The sequence below is a fragment of the Pieris brassicae genome, chromosome 5 (genome assembly GCF_905147105.1).
Source record: "Pieris brassicae chromosome 5, ilPieBrab1.1, whole genome shotgun sequence".
Classification (NCBI taxonomy): Eukaryota; Metazoa; Arthropoda; class Insecta; order Lepidoptera; family Pieridae; genus Pieris; species Pieris brassicae.
In genome coordinates, this window is record NC_059669.1 from 20,728,101 (window position 1) to 20,754,690 (window position 26,590).

A 26,590-nucleotide genomic window follows, 5' to 3' on the forward strand; every position below is an offset into this window, starting at 1 on the left:
CCTCGTTAAGGTGAGCATTTTACGAGGTCTTTTTACAGGGGAGCCCTGATTTTTAAACGTTTCAATGATAACGAAGTTGAAGTACCTAAAGTGTTTCGAGTTTAGGATCTGATAAGAGATTAAAAATTTTCATAAAATTAATATATTTATCATAATTTGGGCGATGGTTATTAGAATACGAGAACGTGCTTATAGGCTGATGAATGTTAATCAAATTATTTTTAATATCACGTAACTTCAATACTAAATAATAGAAATATATAATACATACATTTATATTGAAATACTCAAAAAAGGTTCCGATGTAATAAAAATATTACAAATTGAAATCCTCCAGTCGCTTTGGTTTAAACTCTTTTAACTCAAAAACTACCGAACGGATTTTGTACGAATTTCACTAATACATGGCGTTATCAAGGAAGATGTATATTTTATTATAGTTTTATGTGCATTGACTGAAAGGGCAACGCACTTGCGAGCCTTTTAGCAATGTGACTGTCAATATCACTTATCATCAGGTGAGCCTCCGGCCCTAAAATATTTTTTTTGTCCATTATTGGTATATAATTCAACTTAGAAGCCCGGCAACTCGGTTACAAGCCTCCTGGGAGCGTGTCCGTAGGCGATGTTATAGCTTATTACCATTATTTATTCCTAACGTTCAAAGTCAGCAGAATTTTTCATTTTTCCGTTTGCCAAAAATAAACAAAAACCAACCTAGAAGTTCAGTCACCTCTCATACCAATTCTTCGCGAACACAACTGATTAAACAGTGATTGCTATTATATTCGGCTGATAAATTAAAAAAAAGCATTTTTAAGTGCCTATCTGAACTGCGGATTGCATTGTTAAGCAAACAATTTCTATTAAAATCTAAAATTGAAAGCGTAATATTTTTATTTTAGAACATATAGTTTTTAACTTGGAACATATACTACTGTAAAAATGTATTAAATATGATGTGGTGAACTTTAATCAATACATAAATAAACACAAGGTGAGCCGTTTGTTCCATAACAAAATTCTATAGAAATTCAAACATAGCAGTTTATACCAATTAAATTTCATTAAAAAATCAAGGCGTCCTTGAAAATTTAATTACGTCACTATAGCAGAGACCATCCCTTAGAAGCGTCAAAATGAATTATCGTACTTCATTAAGCTCAAGTGCTGTCTTTAGTGACTAAAAATGTTTCCATTATACCGAAAATGGCTGACTCTCGTTAATTTAGTTCTTCTTTTTCATTCGATAAGAATATTATTATTTTTAAAATAATACTATATACACGTCACAGAAATAGACATTAAATTTCTAATGGCACCATAAAATCTGATGCAATTCAGCTGCGTATTACGATTTAATTATGTTCAGTAAGCAAGTGAAAGACCCTTTTGAACTGGTACATTTACCATTTCACAGAAGCAGCGCCGATAATATTACAAATATCTACAATTGCATTTCCGATTTCTACTCAAATTTGACTGTACCTCACGATCCTAAATTGTGACAACAGCGCTACGGACTACTAGAACAGAAGCGAAGCTGGTATGGTTATGACAATTAGGCGGTACCATTGGGGGTTAATTTACGAACGTCTCCGAAAACGGTTTCATAAATAAATATTCAAGAATTTTGATTTCGAGCTTAAAAAAGACTTGTTCTGTTGATATTAATTGTAGGTTTTTTAACTACCGGCTCGTAAAGTAGTAAAAACTGTTGCACAAACGATGTGACCTTTGCACCGCACGTTAATCTTATCAAGATATCAGTAGTTTAATCAAAATATCTTGAGAGAGTAATGTTTAACTATACAATTATTTTGCCAAGCATACATAAATGAAGAATGCATATATATATATATATATATATATATATATTATAAATAATCGCGGCAACCTTTGACCTAATTTATCATTAAAGTAGATAAGTAATACCAGCACACATACTATGCCTTGCTGAGGACTTACACAGATCTTCAGAGATTATGATCACCCACCAGAAGAATTCAGCTTTTCTCACGATCGAGCTGTATGTGTGGCTACGGCTCTCATTGGATGTCTTTCTTGAGAGAACTAAGACCTAACTTAATCCTCCCTTAAACACCAGCATTTTACCCACTAACTTGGCTACAGAAGCTGCCTTTTATGGATGGCTTGTAGTTTGCCCGACTATTTAAAAAAATGTTTGCGTGTGGAACTTCTTTATGACCATATTTTTCAAAAATTATTTACTATATGCAACTTTACAGAAATTGGTTAAATAAAGTTAAATTGGTTAAAGTTTAACAAAAGGCTTTTACTATCATAGACATGAATACAAATAATATAATTAGTTAATTTTAGGTTATTACTACTAAGATTATTACATTAATTGTAATATAATTATTACTATCATGGCTTCGAATCTCTTAGAATCAACCGTGGTAGGGAAGATGGCGCGTAACGAAAAAATGTGACGGTATTTTTTTTTCCAACGCCGATAAAAAAGTTTCACTTCAAAAACAGACACAAAATTACACTGACAGTTCCCTTTTTGCTTTGATAATAAAAAAAATGCTTAGGCGCGTATTTATCCGTATGAGACGATTTACCCCTGACACTGCCAATTTAGCCAACTTTTTACTCAGCACATTTTTCAAACGTATCCTAAAATTTTTTGTGTTATTTTGAGGATTACGTTCAATTATTTACGTACAATTACTTCCTTACATTATTCGTTACACTTATGCTGCGTAAAGTCAATATTTTTTTTTTTTTTCATAATATGGCAGTTGAAATCCATTAAAGTACCAATGTGTTTAGATTCTTTAAGAGTTAATAAGTGTTATGGCAAAGCACCAAATCTTTGTGCAGAACGCGTCATCAAAAATCAAAGTACCCGGTGAACCTTTGAAAAAACCATAAGACTAAAGCGTTGTTTTGTCTCTTTCCGTCTCAATGTAAATATGATTTGACAGAACGAGAACAATGAACACTTTGTTCAAAACAGTGCAATTACGACTTAAATGAAAAGGATTGTTTTATAAGCAATCATATAAACTGTAAAAAAAATAACGCAAGCACCTGTCGTAAATAAGATGGTGTTTTCTGTTTTTGATAAAATTTGTTTTTAATATCCCCTTTTAGGTTAATTTGTGGTTTAAATATACATATAATTGGATCACAGGTGTCGCAACAAAAACTGCGTTATCCATTGAAGTTAATTAATTTCAATGGCTTCCCATAATGTTCTAAGAAACCTCTTGTATCCCCAAACTAATCCTTTTTAATGACTGAATAATTAAACGTTAATTAATCTTAAGTAAAGTATAGGTAGGTTTACCAATATAGAGTAACATGTAACCGCTTAGTAAATGTAATTAATAAGTAATTTAAATTGTTATATTAAAAATGTTTATTTATTTGGTAATCCTACAGCTAACATAACCTATATAACTAGTCCGGCCATAAATGCTGTTACATAAAAACTTTTCTTTTTTCAATTTTTTAATTATTTTGAATGTGGAACACGTATATTATTTTAAAAACTTCTTTAGATTTTGCGCCATTTCACATATTTTTTCCTGCTCATTATCAAATTATAGTATGGAATGAAATGATAAAGAAAATAGCCGTTGGTCATATTCCAGATACTTCAAAAGCTTGGTATCAGCCGTATGTTCGTATATCGTACTATCAACAGATACAACAATACTTCGTCTCTCGAAGATCAGAAAAGATCGGGGCGGCCGTGTGCTGTTAGAACTACAAAGGCTCTTAATGCTGTTAAAGGCAGAATTCGTCGTAACCCCATTAGGAACCAAAAAATTTAACGCGAGAAATGAAGATTCCCACTTGGACTCTGTCGCGTATTATAAAACAAGACCCTAAGCTCGGTGCTTATCCTCGATATGCAGGACATGCCCTAAATCAATTTACAATTACAGAGAGTGGATTGATCCAAACGCCTTCTGTGGGAATATGCAGAAATATCCTCTTTACCGATGAAAAATTTTTCAAGATTGGAGAACACATAAGCAAAATGATAAAGTGTACGCTCACAGTTCTAAAGAATCTGCAAGTAGTCGGAAAGGTGCAACGTGGTCATCATCCTGCGTCAGTGATGGTTTGGTGGGGCGTGTCTTATCAAGGAGTCAAAAAACTACACCTGATCACAAGGCACCAACCAACTTCCGAACTTTACTAGAGCTGAGGACTGTAGCTCATCTAGCCCAGAAACCAACCCTTTCGACTTCAAATTATGGTCAGTTTTAGAGGACATGGTCTAAACAACACGGCGACATTGAGTCCCTTAAAAAATCTTTGGAGCAAGCAGTGGAGACATTTTCCTTGAAAACCATGGTGGCCATTTCGAATAGAATATTATTTTTCATTATTTTTTGCTGAGACTTTAATAAATATGTAGGTATACATTTCAATAATATTACAATACTTCATTTAAAAAATAAATTATCATCAGTAACAAAACTTATGGCTGGACTAGGTATAAAACAATTATACTAAAGATATAGCCAAAGATGGAGTACAAAATATATATAAAAAAGTTCAAAGAATTACGAAAAAAAATCAATAAAAAATGTTAAAAACATTAAAGTAGGTAATACCTATTTCGCCTTTATCGTATGATGATGTTAATGTGGGGGTATGTACGTGGGGTGTGCTCATATAATACAGGTTATGTAGCTCTATAAACTATAGTTGATATTATTTACTCGTATCTTTGAGGAAAACTTGCCTTAGACCCAAAAAGTCAATGGCGTGCGTCAGGCACAGAAGGCTGATCACCTACTATTCTATTATATTAACAAATGATCAAGAAACAGATACAGAAATGTGAGGCCCAGACCTAAAAGGGATATTCATTTTATCATAGTATACGACTGTCGGAGAACGAACATAATTTAGAAATTATAACCATTCTTGTTTGCTTGGAAGAGCTCGAAAAATCATAATTCATAGTGATTTTTCCAACGTAAGAATTGAAACATTATTTTTCATTTATCATTTATGTATTGAAATCGCAAGCAACTAGATAATGGTTTTAATGTCTTTAAAATATCCAGCGGCGTAATCAAGCCTGTTGGGGAAACGATTCACATGTCTGGAGAAACCTATTATTCAGAATGTTATACCCACAATAGGGTGTTGTAGATTTTAAGTGATACCTACACAGCGTATGCAAAACAGCTCCTTACGACTCACTAAAAATAAAGATTATATTTGAATGGAACTGGATAAGAGTTTCCCTTTTTGACTGTGATATTAGCGATCCTTTCCTTTTAGTGTTTCGTATATAAGATTGTTTTATTTGAATAAAATAATAAAGATCTATATATAATCTTATTCATAGATTAAACAATAGGTTTTTAATTCTTAAATATATCACCGGATCAAGAGATGTTGATTAATTAATTAATATTTATTTATTTGAAAAATAATTAATATAACGTAAACAAACAACTGTTCAAGTGCACAGGTGCTAATTAAAGATTTAAGTTGGCGTCTGGTAGATAATACCAGTGACCTCAGACCTGGTGCTTTCCCTTTTCAACGAATGCTGCCAGCGTTTAAGGTAAGGGCCAGAGGGTCAAACTTTTTTAATTTGTTTTAATTTTCTTTTTATTAATTTTCAATTATTTTTATTATTACTATGTAGGTTAAATATGTAAAAACAGAATATATGATTGTTATGTTTAGGTTTTAATAAACGATTTCCTATTAACATACACACATTTAACGTATATAACAATTGACTGACTGGACTCAAATTCATATATGATAATTTATTAAAAAATAAAGGGTTTCTATAAGAACAGGTAATCAGCACTGTGTGCCTGACACCTCGAACTCGGTGGCTAGTGCGCGCAAGTGTTTTTGCAAAGATACCACAACGCCACCCACAAGATTAGAACACACGACCTCAGGGTTAATAATTGCACACTTATGGATGGATTTAATTATTAATTGACTAAATACAGCATCCCAAGTAAGGTTCTCCCTGTAGACTGAGTTTTCAACGTTATTTTACTAAAATTGATTCCAAAAATAATTATTTTAAGCTCATATTAAAATTATCTGTAGGCATTAAATTATCCTATCGGATGGCTCAGCATTTATTATCATGCCAGTTTTGATTTATAATTCATTTAATAAATCACTGTACGGATATCGTTTACACTAATTGAAATTGTGTGTGGCCAAAATATAATATATTGTGTTAATTACTGAATTATTCAGTTTGTTTTTTGAAATTTAATTGTAGATTAAATGAAATATAAAAAATAATATTTTTTAAATATTTTAATTTTAGTGGATTCTCAATGACATCATGGCGTCTAGGTAGGTTCTAACATGAAGTGAAATTAAAATAGTCATGATGAAAAAATGAATGCTTGCATTGTTACACATAAAAAAAAACTTATTTAAAATAAAATTTCTTTTATGTAATTTTAATGCGATTTTACGCATAACCTATTGAATTTATGGAAACCATAACATTTTTTTATGTTTTCTGTAATCTGATACACCATAAACCTGACTTGCTTTTTATATAAGATCTTCTATTACTTAGGTCAGTGTTTCCATAATAAGGATTTACTTAAATATTTAAAAAAATATATAATATATACTTAGCTTTATAAAAATTGTCCAGGAAAAATTATTCGATATATGACAAACACAGCTTCTCTGTTATAATCAATAAAATACAATTTTTAATGAGACATGCACTTAAAGGCAAACACGACATACACAAAGAGACCATACACATATTCAACAAAACAATTATAATTACAAAAAAAATATCAGAATGCACAATCTTGATATTGGTGAGTATTGGCCTAAACACGTTCTGCTAAAAGGAAGTACAACTGGTATGCCTGGGGTATCTAAAGAGTACACGAAATTTAAATTTAGCAAAGGTAGGGTCAACCAACCTGATTCGTTAAAATCTTAAACATCTTAAACGATATATCAATTAATTTTCAACGATCCTCCAATGAGTTTCGCATGATGGCAACTCTTCGAGATGTCACTGGAGAAGATTGCACGAGATCCACCAATTTCAAAAATGAATACAATTGAAAATAAATACATATATGCAACAATTATGGTGAACAAAAACGAAAACTGCAGCTGCGATACTTTTGACATTTAACACCTTTCGTCTTCAGTCACCGTGACCACGCACACTGAAAAGTACGCGAAACGTCGGAAAAAATTTAAAATTTAGAATTATGTAAATAATGCATAGCTTTAATCCGTTCAAAAACTGTTTTTCTTAATGTGTAAAAGCTATTTTAACAAAAGACAATACTAAAAACGAAAACCCTAAATCTATAGCAATAAATGCCTTACTAAGTTTGACAGGCCGCTAATATTTAATAAGCTTAAAGCAAACAAAACATTACCAAGTCAAAACAATAAATTAAAATACAAACGACCCCGATTTAATTTTAATTTATATTCATATTCGGTTTGCCGTTGGGATGCACTCCCAAAAAATATTCAATGGTTTCAATTATTGCGCTCCATTGATTACTTGTGGTTATCCGGCTTTTGAATTACCTTATATTTATTTAAACTGTTAGGCTTTTGGTTATTAAACTTTTGTAAGCTTTGCTATTTAGTAATCAGATTAATCATGGTATATGGGGAAATTATCATTCCGAATTAACGAGATATTAATGTAGTCTGGATTTACATTTTTTTTAATACGACTTCCGATGTCTGCCTCAGTTACTATTACTTTATTTTAAAAACTCATGGTAGTAGTAGTAGGTAAATTTCTGACATACGGTAGTCATACTCAGTGCTTGGTCTTACATTTATAATCAGAACCTAGTTAGGTTTTGGATGTAAGCAACGTCGGTTTGATATGTTTTCGTTCTCATGTTTATTCTTAGATTAATATATGATTTTCCAACCTCAGGAACATTATAACGAAAAGTATACAGGCACAATCTAGTCATAAGTTTGACAATGTTAAGGGAAGTGAGAAAAAAATGATTAATGTTATAGTTAAAAAAAAACAAAACATACTTGAAGAATTTTTAATACACGAAAAAATATAATTAAAAACTTTTTTTAGAAATTACATTTTACACTATATGTACTAGTATTCGGTCTTTCTTAATTTTAATATAAATGTAATATGTACACGGACTTCTTTATAAATTTATTCTACATAACTATGTTCATCACATCTATCCTATAGGAAACCTTTCCGCTACTCAGCTTCAAAATTGTTCAAAGAAACAAAGCATATAACTGTTAGACAATTATAGCTAATAGCAATATGCAGACTTTTTTGGAAACAAACACCCTACACACCACATCAAACACAACGCAATATAAGCAACCCAAAAAGCGCTTTTCTCGCCCAACGCTTTCACTCCTTCCGAGGCCCTTTCATATTTAACCACTTCCTTAAAAACAAAATTATCACCAACATTTCAAAACACATTACATACACTTACTAAAAATCACAAAGAGTATCTTGTCAACCTGTCCTATGCTGATACAGAAAATATTCTTATCGTGCAAAAATAGTTTAAATATTAATTTGTGTTATGTAGATAACATGAAGGTAAATACAGTTTATATGTTAAACGGAAGAGACTGGCTGCCCACAACACAGGGAATCCTAGTGTGGGGGCCAGCGCAATTTACTTTACCTAAATATCCTGTATATTGTGTACAATAATTTTTTTCTTTCTGTCTCTTTTTCTATCTATTTTCAATATTTTCCGCGATAAAAAATTTAATCCCTATTTATTTATTTTTTCTGAGTTATATTATCAAAGTTTTCTCACGGATTAATTATTATATATAAAACATTTTAAACCCTAAGTATATATAATTTTATTTTCAAAGTCACTAGAATTATATGAAAAATTATTTCTTGAATAGGCTCCAAAACAGGAACGAATTCAATAAAAACAAGCTTTCGTCTTATATAATCAAAGATAAAATACTTTCATATCTTTGGTTATATGTAATTTAGTTGTAGAAGTTAAAAAAAACATTACTGTAGATTTTATGTAAAATATTCTTAAGTTCTTAACACTTAAAAACGTATTGAAAGATCAAATTTTGATTTCGGCAGACCAAAAGCATATTCATGTAAACTCCAACAAACGAGGCTTAACCAGCATTGTCAGAATATTGTATTCTTATCTCGACTTCGCACATAAAACTTGTGTAGCGTCGCCTACATCCTCGACACACTACTTAAGTATTTTAACTGCCTTACTTACAACTTTAATTTTAGATAAGTTATTTTTAGTAGTTCCTACCAATTTTATGAAACGACTCAAGACGGCTTTTCAACGCACTAAAAATATTTTAAAACGTACACTAATCCCCCCTATTACGCGGAAATGTCTCAAGTTATATTTCTGTAGTGTGAAACTTATAATGATTTGTCAAGTCAATAATTATATTTGCGTAAATTTTCACGTTAAATTGTTTAAATTGTGTTGATATAAAATTAAACTAAATAACTGTAAAATTCCTGTTCCTAGTTTTTCCATTAAAAAATAACGGTTTTACGAGAATTCTGCTACAACGCGGTTCCGGTCTACTTCGTATAAGGTACTATTCCTGTACTTTGAGCTGCTCAATGAAGTAATTCCCTACCAATTCAACCTTCAGAAAAATAGCATACTCACATATATACCTTTACATAGCACTTCTCAGGCCCCCTGATCTATAGAAATCAGCATTGACAGCCAAACATATACAATCTTTGCCGTTTGCTATAATGTCTCTAACTAAAACTGTATACGTCGAATCAAATTATTTTGTTGGACACTTGTGATATCCCCTGGGCCATTCTCATTCAGATTAGTTTGTTGTTGCGACTGTTTGCATTCGACACCCATCCCCAATAGTTGCAGAGTTAATATGTATATAATTAGAAATATTATAATTTTTTATATAAGAATAAAATTCTTCTTTAAGTTCATATGCATATTGCTATATTTTAAGATCTATTTTTTAGATCAGTGAGTTGCCGGGAGAATTTGTACGCTCTTTTCTCGACGGACCCTAATTTCAATTATGTTTTTTCTTTATTTGTTTAGCTACATGTACAATAGAATTCAGATTGAGGCCTCCCTAGTAAGTCAGAGACCTGTGACAGGGAAGCTTCGCTCTTCTTTAAATTTACAAAGTTTCATCAAGGGTAACCAACACAATTGGTTTAAAAAAAAATATATTTATGAATATATTATGATGACTATGTAACATTGGTCAATTGGTTCGGAAATACTTCAGTAGGTAATTGGTTCCACATAGTGGCGGCGTGCGGCAAAAACCGCTTTAACAAACGCTAAGCTGTGGAACGACGGACGTCGAGGTGATACGGGTGATTTTTTTTTATTTTGCTTTGACGTCCTATGTTGATACTGAGATAGCGTCGAGGCATATTTTTGCTATTACACATTGTAGTATTTCCAGTAGATTTACCTTAGAAGGCCACGTATCTTGCTTGCTGTTATAAGGTTAGAGATCTAAGGATATACTTATTTCATTCTAAGAAAAAAATAACAAACTATACGTTGTAATATCTTCCATATAGTAGAACAAACCTTCTATATTAAATATACGTATCCTTCAGAATGAATATCCCTTTATCTTCACGAGCATCCACTCTCAATTATGAAGGCACTAAGATAATAGGGTGTAATTGAATAAAACGGGAAGAAAATGCAAACAAAATTAACGCCTTATAAAAATTTATTGTTTAGAAGCATTTTCTATAAAAGTAACAAGAGCGCTCATTGCATAAAAATTATGGAAAATAATTTCTTATTAGTTACATCTTGGAAATTCACTGCAATATTGTTGTGTTTCGAAGTGCATAGAAAAATTTGCAGAATGTTTATTCAACACGACTTGGATAATATTAATAATATAACAGTAAAGACTGTATTTGTGTTGATAGTCAGGTATTGTCAGTGTTCTATGCACATTATACATTTTTGCAGTCTATGACATGAATCTGGTTTTCTACAGGGTAAGAGCAAGTGTGAATTACGGACAAAGAAAGGGAAATCCATTGGAGGGGTGGATTTAAACGCACGAAACATCTAAGGGCTGAAAGTTTTACCTCTAGCCTATATAATATATATACATAATAATAAAAATAATAATATGCCTATATAATATATATCACTTATATACTGTATGGCGTCCCTCATATCCTTTAATGTACCCAACGTTATTTGCCTTAGGGCTGGTGGGGTACAATAAATTGGATACCAGGCGGAACATACAGTTGTCTTCTATGTACTGAGGGTCTTGCAGGGGTCATACCAAGTATGCTTCAAGTACTCAGTTTCTTTGTACCTAAGGGATATGTTTTTTTTTTTTTTTTTTTTTTTATAAAATAGGGGGCAAACGGGCAGGAGGCTCACCTGATGTTAAGTGATACCGCCGCCCATGGACACTCTCAATGCCAGAGGGCTCGCGAGTGCGTTGCCGGCCTTTTAAGAATTTGTACGCTCTTTTCTTGAAGGACCCTAAGTCGAATTGGTTCGGAAATACTTCAGTGGGCAGCTGGTTCCACATAGCGGTGGTGCGCGGCAAAAATTGCCTTGAGAAACGCTCAGTCGTGGAACGTCGGACGTCGAGGTGATACGGGTGGAATTTTGTATTTTGCCTCGACGTCCGATGCTGAAACTCAGCTGCAGGTATTAATCCGAACAACTCCTCTGAACACTCTCCATGGTAAATGCGGTAGAAGATGCAGAGTGACCCCACATCTCTACGCAACGCCAAAGGATCGAGCCGCTCGGAGAGGGATTGGTCATCGACGATTCGAACCGCTCTTCGTTGGATACGGTCAAGTGGAAGGAGCTGGTACTGGGGAGCCCCCGCCCAGAGGTGAGAACAGTATTCCATGTGGGGCCGTATTTGCGCTTTATAGAGTTGCAGGCGGTGGCCCGGAGTGAAGTACCGTCTCGCCTTGCTGAGCACACCAAGCTTTTTGGAGGCTAATTTAGCCTTTCCCTCCAAATGACCGCGAAACTGAACGTCGTTCGATATGTCAACGCCAAGTATTCCGATGCTGGCTGTGGCTTCAAGAAGAGTGTTTTCGAAAAGAGGAGTAGCGACAAAGGGTATTTTTTTCGCGGAAAACGCGCAAACTTGTGTCTTCTTGGGGTTAAATTGGACTAGGTTTAGTCTACCCCAGTCCGAGACTCCACGTAAAAGAGTTTCGACTTCAGACACAAGTTTGTTCCGGTACTCATCGACAACTGCCCGAGAAATACCTGCCCGGCCAGTGTAAAGAGTATCCCCAGTGCTGTCGTCCGCATAGCAATGAATGTTGCTAAGTTGCAACATGTCATTGATATGCAGAAGAAACAGGGTCGGGGACAGAACACAGCCTTGTGGGACCCCAGCATTCACGGGTTTAAGGTCGGAACATGCTCCGTCGACGACGACCTTGATGCTCCGATCGGCTAGAAAGCTGGAGATCCAGTCGCATAATTTCTCAGGAAGCCCGTAGGCTGGTAGCTTCGAGAGCAGTGCTTTGTGCCACACCCGATCGAAGGCTTTCGCTATGTCCAAACTAACCGCTAGTGCCTCCCCCTTGGACTCAATTGCCTCTGCCCATCTATGAGTAAGGTATACTAGAAGGTCGCCAGCTGAACGACCACGACGAAAGCCGTACTGATAATCGCTAATCAGCTGGTGGCCCTCTAGATAACTCAAGAGCTGGCCATTAATAATGGATTCCATTATTTTGGAGAACAAGGAGGTTATTGCGATTGGGCGATAGTTGGATGGATCAGTGCGATCGCCTTTTTTAGGGATCGGATGTATCGAAGCGGTCTTCCAGCACTTCGGGACAGTGCCGAGCGAGTACAGGTACCGGAAAAGGCGCGTCAGGACCGGAGCCAACTCAGGAGCACATGTACGCAGCACAATTGGAGGGATACCATCCGGCCCGCTCGACTTATGAATGTCCAAGGAAGATAGTGCTCTCCGAACAGCACGTTGCTGGAATGTGATTTCCGGCATTGAGTTATCACACCGCGAAATCGCCGGTGGTGATCTCCCCCGGTCATCCAAAGTCGAGTTGGACGCAAAGAGACAGCCCAAGAGGTCGGCCTTCTCCTTCGCAGTGTGGGCGAGCGAGTCATCCTCTCTGTGCAGCGGTGGTATCGATGGCTGACAAAAATTCCCTTGTACAGCTTTGGCGAGAGACCAGAAGGCTCGAGTCCCAGAAGGGAGTTGGGCCAATCTCTCGCCAAATCTGGCGATGTGCTCTGACTTTGCCTTAGCGATTTCCCGTTTGAAGGACCTGGAGGCTGAGTTATATGCTTTTTTATGTTCGCTGGTATTGGCATCACGAGATATCGCCGCCTCCGCCCATGCATTAAAGCATTCTCGCTTTCGACGCGATGCCGCCTTGCAAGAACGCTTAAACCAGGGCTGTGACCTGCTACCGATCGGCACCGCAGAGAATGGAATAAAAAGTTCCATGCCCTGCAGAACCACTTCGGCGACAGAGGCAGCGACGGAATCTGGAGCTTCCGACGAAAAGCACATAGGCCCCCAAGGGTAGGACGCAAAGAAAGACCGCATCCCATCCCAATCTGCTGACCGATAGTGCCAAATACGACGACAACCCGAAAAACGGGGCCGAGGAGGGCGCGTAGTAGGCACAGTACTCCGGACCACACAATGATCCGATGAACCCAATGGCGGGTCAACAGAGACTTGATAGGTCTCCGGATGTGAGGTCAGCAGAAGGTCCAACAAAGAGGGTTTATGACCATCCACATCTGGTATTCGCGTAATCGCAGGGACCATTTGTGACAGGTCGTAAGCTAAAGCAAAGTCGTGAAAGGATCTTCCCGCGTGATCGGTGGTTTCCGAACCGAGCCAATCGGCATGGTGAGCGTTAAAATCGCCAAGTATCACGATTTCAGCGGTAGGAACCCCTTCGAGCAGGGAATCTGTAGCCATTTGGATGTGCTCAATGAGTCGCTCAGTTTCGGTATTTCCGCTATGGGACCTATACAGGCATGCGTAGAATCGCGGATGGTCATCGCAGTCTACGCGCAGCCAGAGGCTAGATAGGTCCCTTCCTTCAAGCGACCCGAGGCGACGAGAACAGATATCCTCTCTGACGTACACGCAAACTCCCGCCCGCGGCACAAATGAATGTTCCAATTTGTACCCCGGGTAGGAGAGGTAGGAAGTATCAGCCGGGAAGGATATCTGAGTCTCAGTAAGGAAGAATAAGGCCGGCTTCGCAGTTTCGAGGTGAAAGTGAACCGCGTTAAGATTAGAGTTGAGCCCCCTAACATTGGTAAAGTCCACTGAGAGCGTGGAAGGGGATGCCTTCGGTAAATTCTTCCGTTTGCCCCGAGATCGAAACTTATAGTTTTTTGAGCAGTTTTTGCCCACCCCAGAATACGAAGGGCAGCCTGTGCATCCACCACCGAATACTGATTGTTCCGATGATGGACGCTCAGAGGGGGATTCTCCACAGCGGAAACGTGTGGTACCCCCCTGGGGTAATCTCTGTTTAAACTGCATCTTCATATTCTGGGGGAGGGGGGAATTGATGGGCTCCGGGAGTCTCACTCACCGCACGAAACGCGAGTACAATAAGATGAACCTATTGCATCACTTCACGCCGGTTTTCTGTGAGACAGTGGTACTGCCCCGGTCGTGCCTGCCCGATTGGCTGAAGCCCGAAAGCAACAGCATGGCACTCCCACTACTAAATGTATCCGACGTTTCGCAAAAACCCTTCATCTTTTAGTCGATATCAACTCCGGGGAAATAAATACAGATAACACAACTTTCTTTACAGCTGTGATACTTTTGACATTGAACACCTTTTGTCTTCAGTCACCGTGACCACGCACACTGAAAAGCACGCGAAACGTCGGAAAAAAATAAATTTAAAATTATGTAAATAATTATAAGTTTATAATAATAATACATAGCTTCAATCCGTTTAAAAACTGTTTTCTTAATGTGTAAAAGCTATGTTAAAAAAAGACAATACTAACTTAATAACTATTCTCATTATATATAAACACATACAATATGAATCTATGCACTAATGATTATTATTACGGTCTAAATTATGCACTGCGACAGTGCTTCTGTAGTACAACAATACTTTTTTTATTTCCAGAGCTTTATAAATCAAAGACAAATCTTTAAAATATGCTACGCTACGCTATTTTATTAGCGCGGTACGCATTAATTAAACATGCTAATAAAATTCATTACTACGGGCAGTTTCATTCATCAGTTATGCAAATGAGAGGTAAATAAAGTACGTAACGACCAAGCAGGGCCCCGTGTTGCCTATATTCAATAGACATTGCTTCCAAAACTTAGGCCTTAATTATAGGAAACAAACACGGACTAGATTAGACATATGATTATGAAATCCAGCTGCCAGAGGTACTTCTGAACCAGTTCGACTCATGGTCCTTAAAATGAGCATACCAATCCCTTAGAGGAAGACACTCACGAGCCTTCTGGCATTGTACCCATGGGCGGTAACAACCGGGAACACCCAGTGAGCGTCCGGCCCAGTTAATACCTGTTGTAAAAAGCATCGGTTTTGCTTTTACAGAGTGTGTGAGCAGGTGAGTTACCTCCTTCTTATTATGTTTAAACGAATACGTCATAAAGTATAAAGAGTTTGGATGAACGCGCCAAGCTCAGAAGCTACCTGATGGAATTAATATTTTTATTGCTTTGTCAATTTATCGAGAAAGGCTTAAGGCTATACAACACGCTAATACAAATTGAAACGGATCATGAATAAAAACATTGCTTTTTGAGACGTTTATTAAATTTGTCCCAAAACAATTTTTTTTTCCGAAATCGTTTACTCATCACATTATCTAAATACATACTTTGTAACGAGGTATTTCATATAAAAATAATGTTAACAGTACTAAATGGATGCGGATAAAACCGTAGGAAACTGACAGTAAAAATATGTTTCAAAAATTGAAATAGTAATCTCAGTGCCGACAACACGTACGCTTTATCAAAACGATCAAACATTACTACCCTATCTGACACATGTAATAAATAACAGAATGCTCTGTTATTTATGGTTACCTATTACCATAGATACAAATGATAGACGGATAATGGTTGTCGGGGAAAGGCTTTCAGACGCATTAGTGATTGCATAGGTGACTAATTATTTTGGGTACGATAAAACACTACATGAAACTTTGTTTATTAACAACACATGATTTTTTGTGACACACAACACAATTATCGGTCCAGACATCGGTGACATATAACAAGCACTACCACATACATTAATCCAAATAAAAGAGAAACAAAGAATTGTAAAACCGAACAGAAAGTAATTAAAAGTTTTCCTTGAAATTGAGACGGTCATGTTGCAACTAAACTATTGATCGTATCAGCGGAAACCATACCACGGGAACTATTCCAAACTTAGTACAAGTTAAGCTGCAATCTAGTCTTAAAATAACTTATTTATGTCGACTAGCAGATACTTCAATAGGTAACTCGCAAATTGAACGTTGCAATACGAGAATCAATATAATCGTACATATACAATACATGTAAATCATATATTATTTATTAATTTTTTATTCCATACTAGCGGACTTGACAGGCGTGGTCCTGTATTAACTATGAATATTGGTATAATTAACTAAAAATGCTTTACGATATACAACATTCTTTCTTTGTTTTTCTGGCGCGTATATAAATATTTTTGTTAGTGTTCTGACATGGGAATAGGCGATATATAACCATGTGAAAAACATAGATTTTCAAGATTAATGCCACAAACAATTAGCGACTGCAATTATTTTATATATTATATTTATCAATATAATAACTCCGATAGAAGCATTTTTTTAAACGATATTAATTTTTCATTTGACGATATTTGCAGCACGTCAATGTTATGTCAAAGGCCATAAGGTTAAAAAAAAAATTGCTAACGTAACAAAAGTCTGATTACTTAATATGGTAGTTAAGTATTCTTAAATTTTATAATTTCCCGCGCAATTTCCTTATTTTTTTCTTCTCTTGACAATAACAAACACAACAAATAAGATTTTGCGGAATCGGTCCGGCCATTCATGTGTGATGCCGTGACCAAGGCAAATAGAGTTTTATTTTTGTACTTATTGCATATTTGGATGATTTAATGAAACATAAATCATTATGGTATTAAACGATCAAAATAAAAATACCATATGGAGCCTAACGGGGTCCACAGATCCCGTGCATTATCTGTGACGGAAGAGGCACAGCCTTGTGATTAAAATATCGCAAATATGCATGTTATCGTAGCATAATAAGTTGTTTATTTTTTCTTGAAACTTCGATTTCTCGAGTCGTTTAGTTCGATTTGCATTGTTAATTTCATTTATCCAACTTAGTAGGAAGCTTTCAAATTTTTCCGCTCTGATTATGTGATGGCTTTGTGTCGTCCGCGTACAGAATTTATAATTAATGAGGACAAAACGTTGATGCCTAAAACTCGAGGGCCATGCAAAAACGCAAGACGCTCTGTCGTTATTTATTACGTTCGGCAAAGGTTCAACAAGAAAACGTGGAAAATAAGACATCCATGTCATGTCGGCCATTTGAAATTTTGCGGACCGTTGGTTTTTGCTCGTCGCGGTCGTTTTGGTGCATTCTCGAATGTTTTTGAATTGCTATCGGCCTCGAGACATTAGCATAGCCAAACGGTTTTTGGCGTTTCGTATCTGATCTTCAATTAACTATGGTAAATTCTAAACTGCTAAAACGCGCTAAAATTTTGTTATATATTTTTCAAAATAAATATGCTGAGAGATATTTTTAAATCCGTTAACTCACCAATTACCTATCGTAAATCTTAGTTCTTTATAATATTAATAAAAAATATTATACAAGAACTCAAATCGAATTAAAAGTTACGCATAAGGAACTGTCTAGATTAACAAATAGAGTATGTATACAATTAAATATAATTATTACTGGCAATATAATTATTTAATGAATCAGAATACATTAATTATTGCCCATTGGATGTCAAAGGCGCAACTGAAGTTTGTACATAAATATTCAAGTCCGTTTGAGATATTGTGTAATAGCGCATTCAAGGCCCAAATCGTGTCCAAAATGTGTTTCTTCAATATATTAAATTGAACAGTATTCCTCGCTATTCGATTGAATTATTTACCGTCCACGAAATGATAACTATGTCCGTCTAAAAAAATCAGGGGGCTACAGTATTTTTAGGTCTGACCATTCGGGTGAATGTTAAATGAGCGCGAAGAATGAAATTCCATTGGGGATCGTACGACCCGACTGACTCTCAGGGATGAGAGTCACACGCTAAAGCCTCTAGGCCAACACTGCTCGGTCCGTCTAAATATGTTATTTAAATTGATACATATGACAACGAGAAATGGTATTCCTTGATAAATAGACTTCTCCCTCTCTCCCTCTAGTTTTCTCCTTGTTCCCGACATAATCCAGATGAATAATATTTAAGCACCATTGAAATGTTCCATGTACTAGCGTTAACCAAACATCTCGAAATCAGTTAAAAACAACGATCTTACGATTTAAACAACAATCTTGCTTACGAAAGAATGCCATATATCAAGATGAACAGATAAAAAAATTATAAGAATACTTATTCCCGCTCACATCAAAAATTTAATCAACTAAAATATTAAAACCACTCGAAAGTTCATGCTTGTATGTCAAAGTTCACGAAGCTCGACATTGCCACGATCGCGGCTTGGCTAAGTCGCTTATTATGAAACTGTGATATCTACGCCGCAAAAGCAGAATGCTTTAAGATAAAATTATAGTTTTCTACTGATTAAACGTGGTAAGAAATTATTTTCAGCTTCATGTTCTTAATGGCCCGGGTTTAATATATGAAATTGCTGTTATATAAATAAACAACAAAGCCCATTAGGTCTTAAGTACTCGTAGTAGACTTGTAGGTAGGACCGGCATGCCTTAAACCCAAAAAGTCTGCGGTATGTCAGGCATACTTTGATCACCTCTTTACCTATTCTAGGCCTAAAGTTTCCTCACAATATTTTCCTTCACCGGAATAGAAATATAAACAAAAAGAACATTGGTGTACAGTCGGGATTTGAATCTAAGACCTCAGGGATAAAAGTCTCACGCTGAAGCCACGGACGAACATTTTATAATACAATGATTTAAGAATTTATTATCAGCAATAAAACGATAAACTAAGCGCAAAATTAATAATCAAACTAAGAAGTGAATTGACCTTTTTAACTTAATTTCCCAAACGCAATTGCACTGTAATAAACGAGTGGCAATTTGTAGTGTTCCGCTACTGTACAATAAACCACAACAGCACTGAATGTGCTTTACATTCGAGTATCACCGCGAAATTAGCCCGTGCTATCGTCTATCGTTTGTACACAGACCACATTGAATCGAACTAATTAGTTCAAACAAAACCATTCAATATACACTCCATTTCCAGATTCATTGGGTCGGTTTCTTTAATGTTAAGAAATTAACTGAAAATCTAGAAATTAAAACTGTTTATAAAAATATTATGTTGATATCTCGAATGTACATATATATTGTATAAATAATATCGAATTTTGGCAGACTACATTGCTATTTTAGGTTAATGTGTAACGGATTTTTCGCGCAGTACGTTCCTTTGTATATATATTTGTTTATTAAAAGAAATCTATCTGAAAATTAATAACCCTTATCAAACCGACTATATCAGATTAGTAATGTTATTAAACTAATTAAGACTTACGTAAAGGTACTGGTAATATGATCGTATCATTGTTTAAAAATGAGTTAAATTATGAATCAAAAAATATTTTTACCACTTACCTTTGAGTCGCTAATCAGCCTTTAAAGTTTATGTACACAATTAACTTTATTTTAAATGGAACAGAATCAACACAATAATCACAACAAACAATGTTTAAACTAAACATAACCTATTTCGAACTCACATCAAAATTTGCAATGATTTACTAAAAGAAATTATTTTAAATGAAAACAACATGGAATAAAGCACTAAGGACAGCGTAATTTAAGTGTTATTGGGTTTTAATTATTTTTAATAAACAATGCGACGCTTCACGCATAGACTGCGGTTGTCATGTCAAACTGTCAATTGTCGGAAGCCATTGTTTTTGCACATGCGCATTATGAGATTTCATAGAATATCCGACGTTTTGCGCAGTAAGTCCACGCATATATTCAAGGCGCCTGATTTATTTATCAGTAGTATAATGTACTTTACTAATTGTAAAAAGTTTTTAATAGTCCGCTTTTTAAGAATAATATATTTTTGTATGATAAGTATGTTCTTCATACGAAATTCGAGTTGTTTTTGATTTGATGATATCTGATTTACGTAATCTATTATTTAAATAGATTTAAGTATCTTATAATTAATCTTATCTAATTAGACTGACTTAAGTTGTTAAGTAGTCATATGTATGGTGACAGCAAATGGACAAAAATAAGATTTCGTTGCCATGGATTTCTGTAAAAGAGTAGGTACAGTAATAACTAGTTGAAATATAATTAATTACAAAAGTATTTCAAGAATCAAATGTTAAAAAGAGGTAAAGTTTTTGAGGTTGTAAGAGATATCTGGATCTACTGTATCGGGTATATAAGTCGAAAAACTTTTTTCGTCTTAGTTGGATTTGCAAAGCCGGAGAAAAAACAGCTGAACGAAAACATTCCTAGCATAACCTGGGTAGCTTAGTGCCGAGAGATATATAATTGAATACTAGAATTTGCTGCAGTTTTCACAGATATCTAGAATGATTCATTGGTTTAGATACATAATTTTTGTAAGGTGTTATTCGGGATGGGTAGTATAAAACTTTATGAATTTACATACGATACGTAACTTAGCCTGTCGTAACAAAACACATAACACAACCTCCTGTGTTAATAAACCCTCCTTTCGCATAAAGCTAAAACATTTTGCCCTAAAATCATCTAACTTAAACCACTTAAAGCCCTTGTAATCTAATAAAACTGGCTTAAGCCCTGCAGGTAACCAGGAAAGTGACTTATGGTAAAACTTTTTGAACTAGCCCGTTGACGATACTGTCTTAACTTTTAATTAAATTTTGTGAAGCTCACTTTTATTCATCCAGGGAAACATTTATTTAATTAACAAAATATATTCTTAAAGTCAGAAAATATAATAGTCACCGAAGGATTTTCTGCGTTAGAAACTGGAATTATTGATAATATATGAATTAATTACTACCTATAGCTCACAGCTACAGATAAAGAGCATTACCAACGCTTCTGTATTTATTTTTATCTAATACAAACAAACAAATTAGATGTTTTGCGGAGTAGCTTTAACTAATAATAATATATGAAACAAACAGATTCATTCATTGAAATGAAGATTGAACTAACAAGCAAATATACATTTACGAAATTAAACACATCTCAATTACACGGTGTTCAAGTACAGCGCTGTACTATGGAACATATTACTAATGCATCTTGTCCAAGATACTATTGGTTTAAGAAATTGTTTTTGTTTTTATTACTATACTAAAATATTTATTTGATTACAAATGTGTAAATATGTAATTTTTTAATATTGCCGTAATATGTCGGAGAAACGGCTTTGTCAGGTGTAAGCTTTGTGATATAATGACAATGACAGATGACAGTAACGCAATTGCTGTGACATATATAACTGTTTTATTATTCGTTCGTTTGTTCATAAGTGTACATAATGCCTTCTAGCATAAATTAATTTATTTTTGTTGCATTCTTATTACAAGGAACAATCAAAAGTAAAAAAAATGGTTTGGTATTTATTGCCAAAGACTGGTATTCGGCCCAAGAAAGAAAAACAAAAAAAAGATTGTTATTATTTGACAATGTCAGAACTCCGTTGCCCTTTAACTCCCCTTTCATATACTTAATTTTTAATTACTGCTGCTTTATTACTAATCAAAATAATAAATTACAATTCTACAACCAGTTTGTGTTCTCAGATAAGGTGAGATAAGTTGCCATACAAGCTGTATTGCAGGCAAAGCATTGGGATAGTTTTGACTCAAATTAAATTATTAGAAGTAAGCTGGTAAAGTAATAAAAATGTAATGTACATATAAGAGATATAATTACGACTTAATTGTCACAGAATGTCCAGACAAGTTTTATTCTCACCGTACGATATCGTTGTTCAATGAAAACAGAAAAATAAACAATAGTAACTTGATAAATACACCAAGGACTGATTGTGAGGTTTTAGTTTCGAAACTCACTTCAGTTTGGTTTACCCGCGAGTATATTTCCGTAGTAGGGGTACATTGGAGGCAAGACAGTGTGGAATTGGTTAGGTATATACCTATACATAGATATAGCCTAGAGTAAAAATTATTTGTTAGAAAAATTATTGATTGACGTTTATACGGCCAAGACGAATTACGACTAGTCGACAAAAGAGAACTCCAATTACTTCCTTCGATTAATTAACGCGATTTGACAAGAATTTTATTTAGTGGGGGGATAGCATCTAACGGGTGAGAAAGACGAAGACGTTGTTTATGAATGGTTTATGAACGGGTGAGAAAGACGAAGACGTTGTTTATGAATAGTTTATGAACGGGTGAGAAAGACGAAGACGTTGTTTATGAATGGTTTATGAACGGGTGAGAAAGACGAAGACGTTGTTTATGAATGGTTTATGAATGGGTGAGAAAGACGAAGACGTTGTTTATGAATGGTTTATGAACGGGTGCCTTCGATTAAGTAACGCGATTTGACAAGAATTTTATTTAGTGGGGGGATAGCATCTAACGGGTGAGAAAGACGAAGACGTTGTTTATGAATGGTTTATGAACGGGTGAGAAAGACGAAGACGTTGTTTATGAATAGTTTATGAACGGGTGAGAAAGACGAAGACGTTGTTTATGAATGGTTTATGAACGGGTGAGAAAGACGAAGACGTTGTTTATGAATGGTTTATGAACGGGTGAGAAAGACGAAGACGTTGTTTATGAATGGTTTATGAACGGGTGCCTTCGATTAAGTAACGCGATTTGACAAGAATTTTATTTAGTGGGGGGGATAGCATCTAACGGGTGAAAAGGACGAAGACGTTGTTTATGAATGGTTTATGAATGGGTGAGAAAGACGAAGACGTTGTTTATGAATAGTTTATGAACGGGTGAGAAAGACGAAGACGTTGTTTATGAATGGTTTATGAACGGGTGCCTTCGATTAAGTAACGCGATTTGACAAGAATTTTATTTAGTGGGGGGATAGCATCTAACGGGTGAGAAATACTAAGACGTTGTTTATGAATGGTTTATGAACGGGTGAGAAAGACGAAGACGTTTTTTATGAATAGTTTATGAACGGGTGAGAAAGACGAAGACGTTGTTTATGAATGAAAAAACGCGACACGTTACGTTTGTTTATCTGTCGTTAAATTCTCACCCCCCCCCCAGATCACCCCCTCCCCTCTTCCTCTTACATCACATTTCTCGTCTCTTATCTACTTACGTGTCGGCAACTATGGCGTTAGACCTAACTTTTCAAGCGTGCTGCAATTATCGTCAAAGAGGACGTAAGAAAAATGAATATCGTTTAAAACAAATGCTTCGATCGAAGAAAATATAAAATAATTACAGTCGCTAATGTTTGTGAAATTAATCTTAAAAATCCATTCACATGGCCAGTTATATGTCGCCTGTTCCCATGTCGGAATACCAACAAAACTATTTATATACGCGCCAGAAAAACAAACAGAATATTGTATATCATAAAGCATTTTTAGTTAATTATACCAAATCGAAATCAATATTCATAGTTAATACAGGACAACGTCTGTCAAGTCCGTGAGTGAAGTTATAAATAAGACATTCAGATACCTTAGTAAAACAGAAATAATCTGAAAAAACTTGAAACGCAATTTGTTGCAAAGTTAGATTGAAGATGTCGGAAATAAACTGATTTCAATCAGGATATTTTCAGTCAGACAAATTTCCCGATTTCACCATTTGCAAATGTGTATCGGAGATTTGCCGTAAATTTTTTAATAAATTTACAGTTGATTTACGAATACAATTATTGACGCCTACTGCTGCTGAGTGACTTTCGCATGTGACATTCACCAGATTCGATTTTGGGGAGGGATATCTGTTCATCACCATTACGTTTATCAGATATATTATGACCTCTCCATGCGTCAGTTGGTAGCTTATAATCATAATAAATCAATCAATTCAGACCAAAGGCGGGTAAAGGTACATGAAACCACTATAAGCTGAAAATCAGTAAAGTTGTTCATACCATAATTAATAATTGACTTCACCATCATGGCTGTATATGAGAAAAAAACTTGCTCATGGTCAAAGTTAAAAAATGAGATTTTCGCGATTTTCAGCAAAAGTATAAGTTTTGATACAAGTTCCCAAGACAAAAATTATCTATAAAAATGTATGACTACTTTTTTCCTACGAGCGTCCTTCTCAATAACTTGTAAAAGTTGTTATCGTCATAATATGTTGGAATACGAGTGCATATTTATGTGTGATATATGTACATATAGTATATACATCTCTGGAGTTGTTTCATGTTGTAGCTTAATCATGTTTTGAACAATTTTACTGATTTAAAGGAAACACTTTTTTACCGGATTGAAGCTATGTATACACCTCCTTTTGTCTTAAATCACCGTGACTACACACGCTGTAAAGCACTCGAAACGTCGGAAAAATTAAAAATTATGTAAAATAATTATAAGTTTATAATAATACATAGCTTCAGTCCGGTTAAAAAGTGTTTTCTTTAAATGTGTAAAAGCTATGTCAACAAAAGACAATACTAATTTTAGTGATTTTCTGCTTGGGATTTTATCCACCTTTGAATGTCGAGATTGACCGGACTACTAATAACATATAGACAGTCCATTGTTGTTTGCAGGGTTCGAGCGCGTCGTGCGGATGCATAGCACACTCATTACACTAAACCAAGGGCAAAGTTATATAAAAAAACAACAAAAGCCAGTTCTTACTTTCAATAGTGTTTAGTTAGTTTATTAGTTATCATTTTTATAACTAAATCATATGGTTTAAACGCTTAAAATAAATTAAAAAAACGTAACGTAACTTTGTTTTATACTTTTTATAAATAAAAGTATTTATTTAATGAATCTGTTTAATCACCATGTAGTTCTTTGTATTAAAATAGAATCCTAACTTGAACCAGAGACTAAATAATTACTGATCATTGATTAGATTAGATTAGATCTCACCTAAAACTAGTTTCAGCGAATAGACATCCTAAATACATTCCGGAGTATAGTAGCTATTGTAAATAATTAGCCATCTGAGCTATTGTCAATATTAATATTATGTATTACTAATCATAACAGTATTTACAATTTTCTTAACCTATTTTAATAAAAATAATTAGTAAAAAGATATTTTAAAATTTTGGTCCCTGTTGCAGTGTACCTTTAACTCTGGCAGCAATTCCTCACTGTATTACGATTCGATGAGCAAGGAACGCACCACCTTAAATCTTTAATTAGCGCCTTTGCAACCCACGGCCCAAAAGTCTACTCCGAAGTTGGAGGAAATACTTATATTTGAGCCGTTCATTATATTCCGCTTATTAGCAATCTAATTACAAATGTAGTCTTTGATCTAGCTTAGGGACTGAGTAAAATGGTTTGTAAAATAAAAGTGATACAAAAACTTTATAATTCAAGTTTGATTGAAACGGAACTAATGACTCTCATTAGCTATGAAGGCTGTTGGCGATGGGACAATATTTGTCCTGCCGTACCGCAAACACTGTTGGGCTGCAATGAACCCATTATAAATGAAAGCACTCAATTAAAATTGTTTGAAATTTATATCCATTGTAAAAATATACATTGTTCGAAAATTCAAAAAATTTATAATCCTATAAATTTTCCTAGGTCGCGGTGTTGAACGAACAACTTTCATCTTTGAGGTCGTAGGTTCGAATTATTGCTATGCGATTTCATGCATATTTCGCTCATACAGTGAAGGATAATATCGTGAGAAAATCTGAACACCTCTATGCCTAGAAAATTTATTCACCAAACATAATATCTCAGACCAAGAACAAGAATTGGAGAGCCACTGTTTTTTTAATGTTCCTTGGATCTACACAACTTGAATCATCCATATTCAAGCTACACTCATGTCAATTGTCTAGAGTTTCACTTTTCGTTATCATCCCCAACGTACTACACGATTGGGATTGTTTCTTGTTAAAACATCGAAAGAGTTGAACTCCTTGCCGCCTTCCATCTTCGTTGGTGAGTATAACATGCCGTTTATAAGCGACAAACCTTCTGGACAGGCATGCTCTTCAATACGCAGAATACTAAACATATGTCAGCTGCCAATGTCATTTTATGCCACAGATCTTATAATTTACAACGTCAAACCGTTCACAGCTGATGCTCTGACATACATAATAAATAACAATAACAACCAAACATTTGTCCAGCTGTCTATAAAAGAATTCTCAAGACGACAAGGCTTTTCGACAT

At 35.0% G+C, this 26,590-nt stretch overlaps 1 protein-coding gene across 1 annotated transcript in view; it reads right to left on the reverse strand.

Annotated features, from left to right (window-relative positions):
• Positions 1 to 20,020, reverse strand: part of LOC123709348 (putative polypeptide N-acetylgalactosaminyltransferase 9) — a 154,610-nt gene extending 134,590 nt beyond the window's left edge. Inside the window, exon 1 of the mRNA XM_045660606.1 lies at positions 19,888 to 20,020. The gene's annotated coding sequence lies outside the window, so the exon portion shown is untranslated. The remainder of the gene's footprint in view (positions 1 to 19,887) is intronic.
• Between the last annotated feature and the right edge of the window lie 6,570 nt (positions 20,021 to 26,590).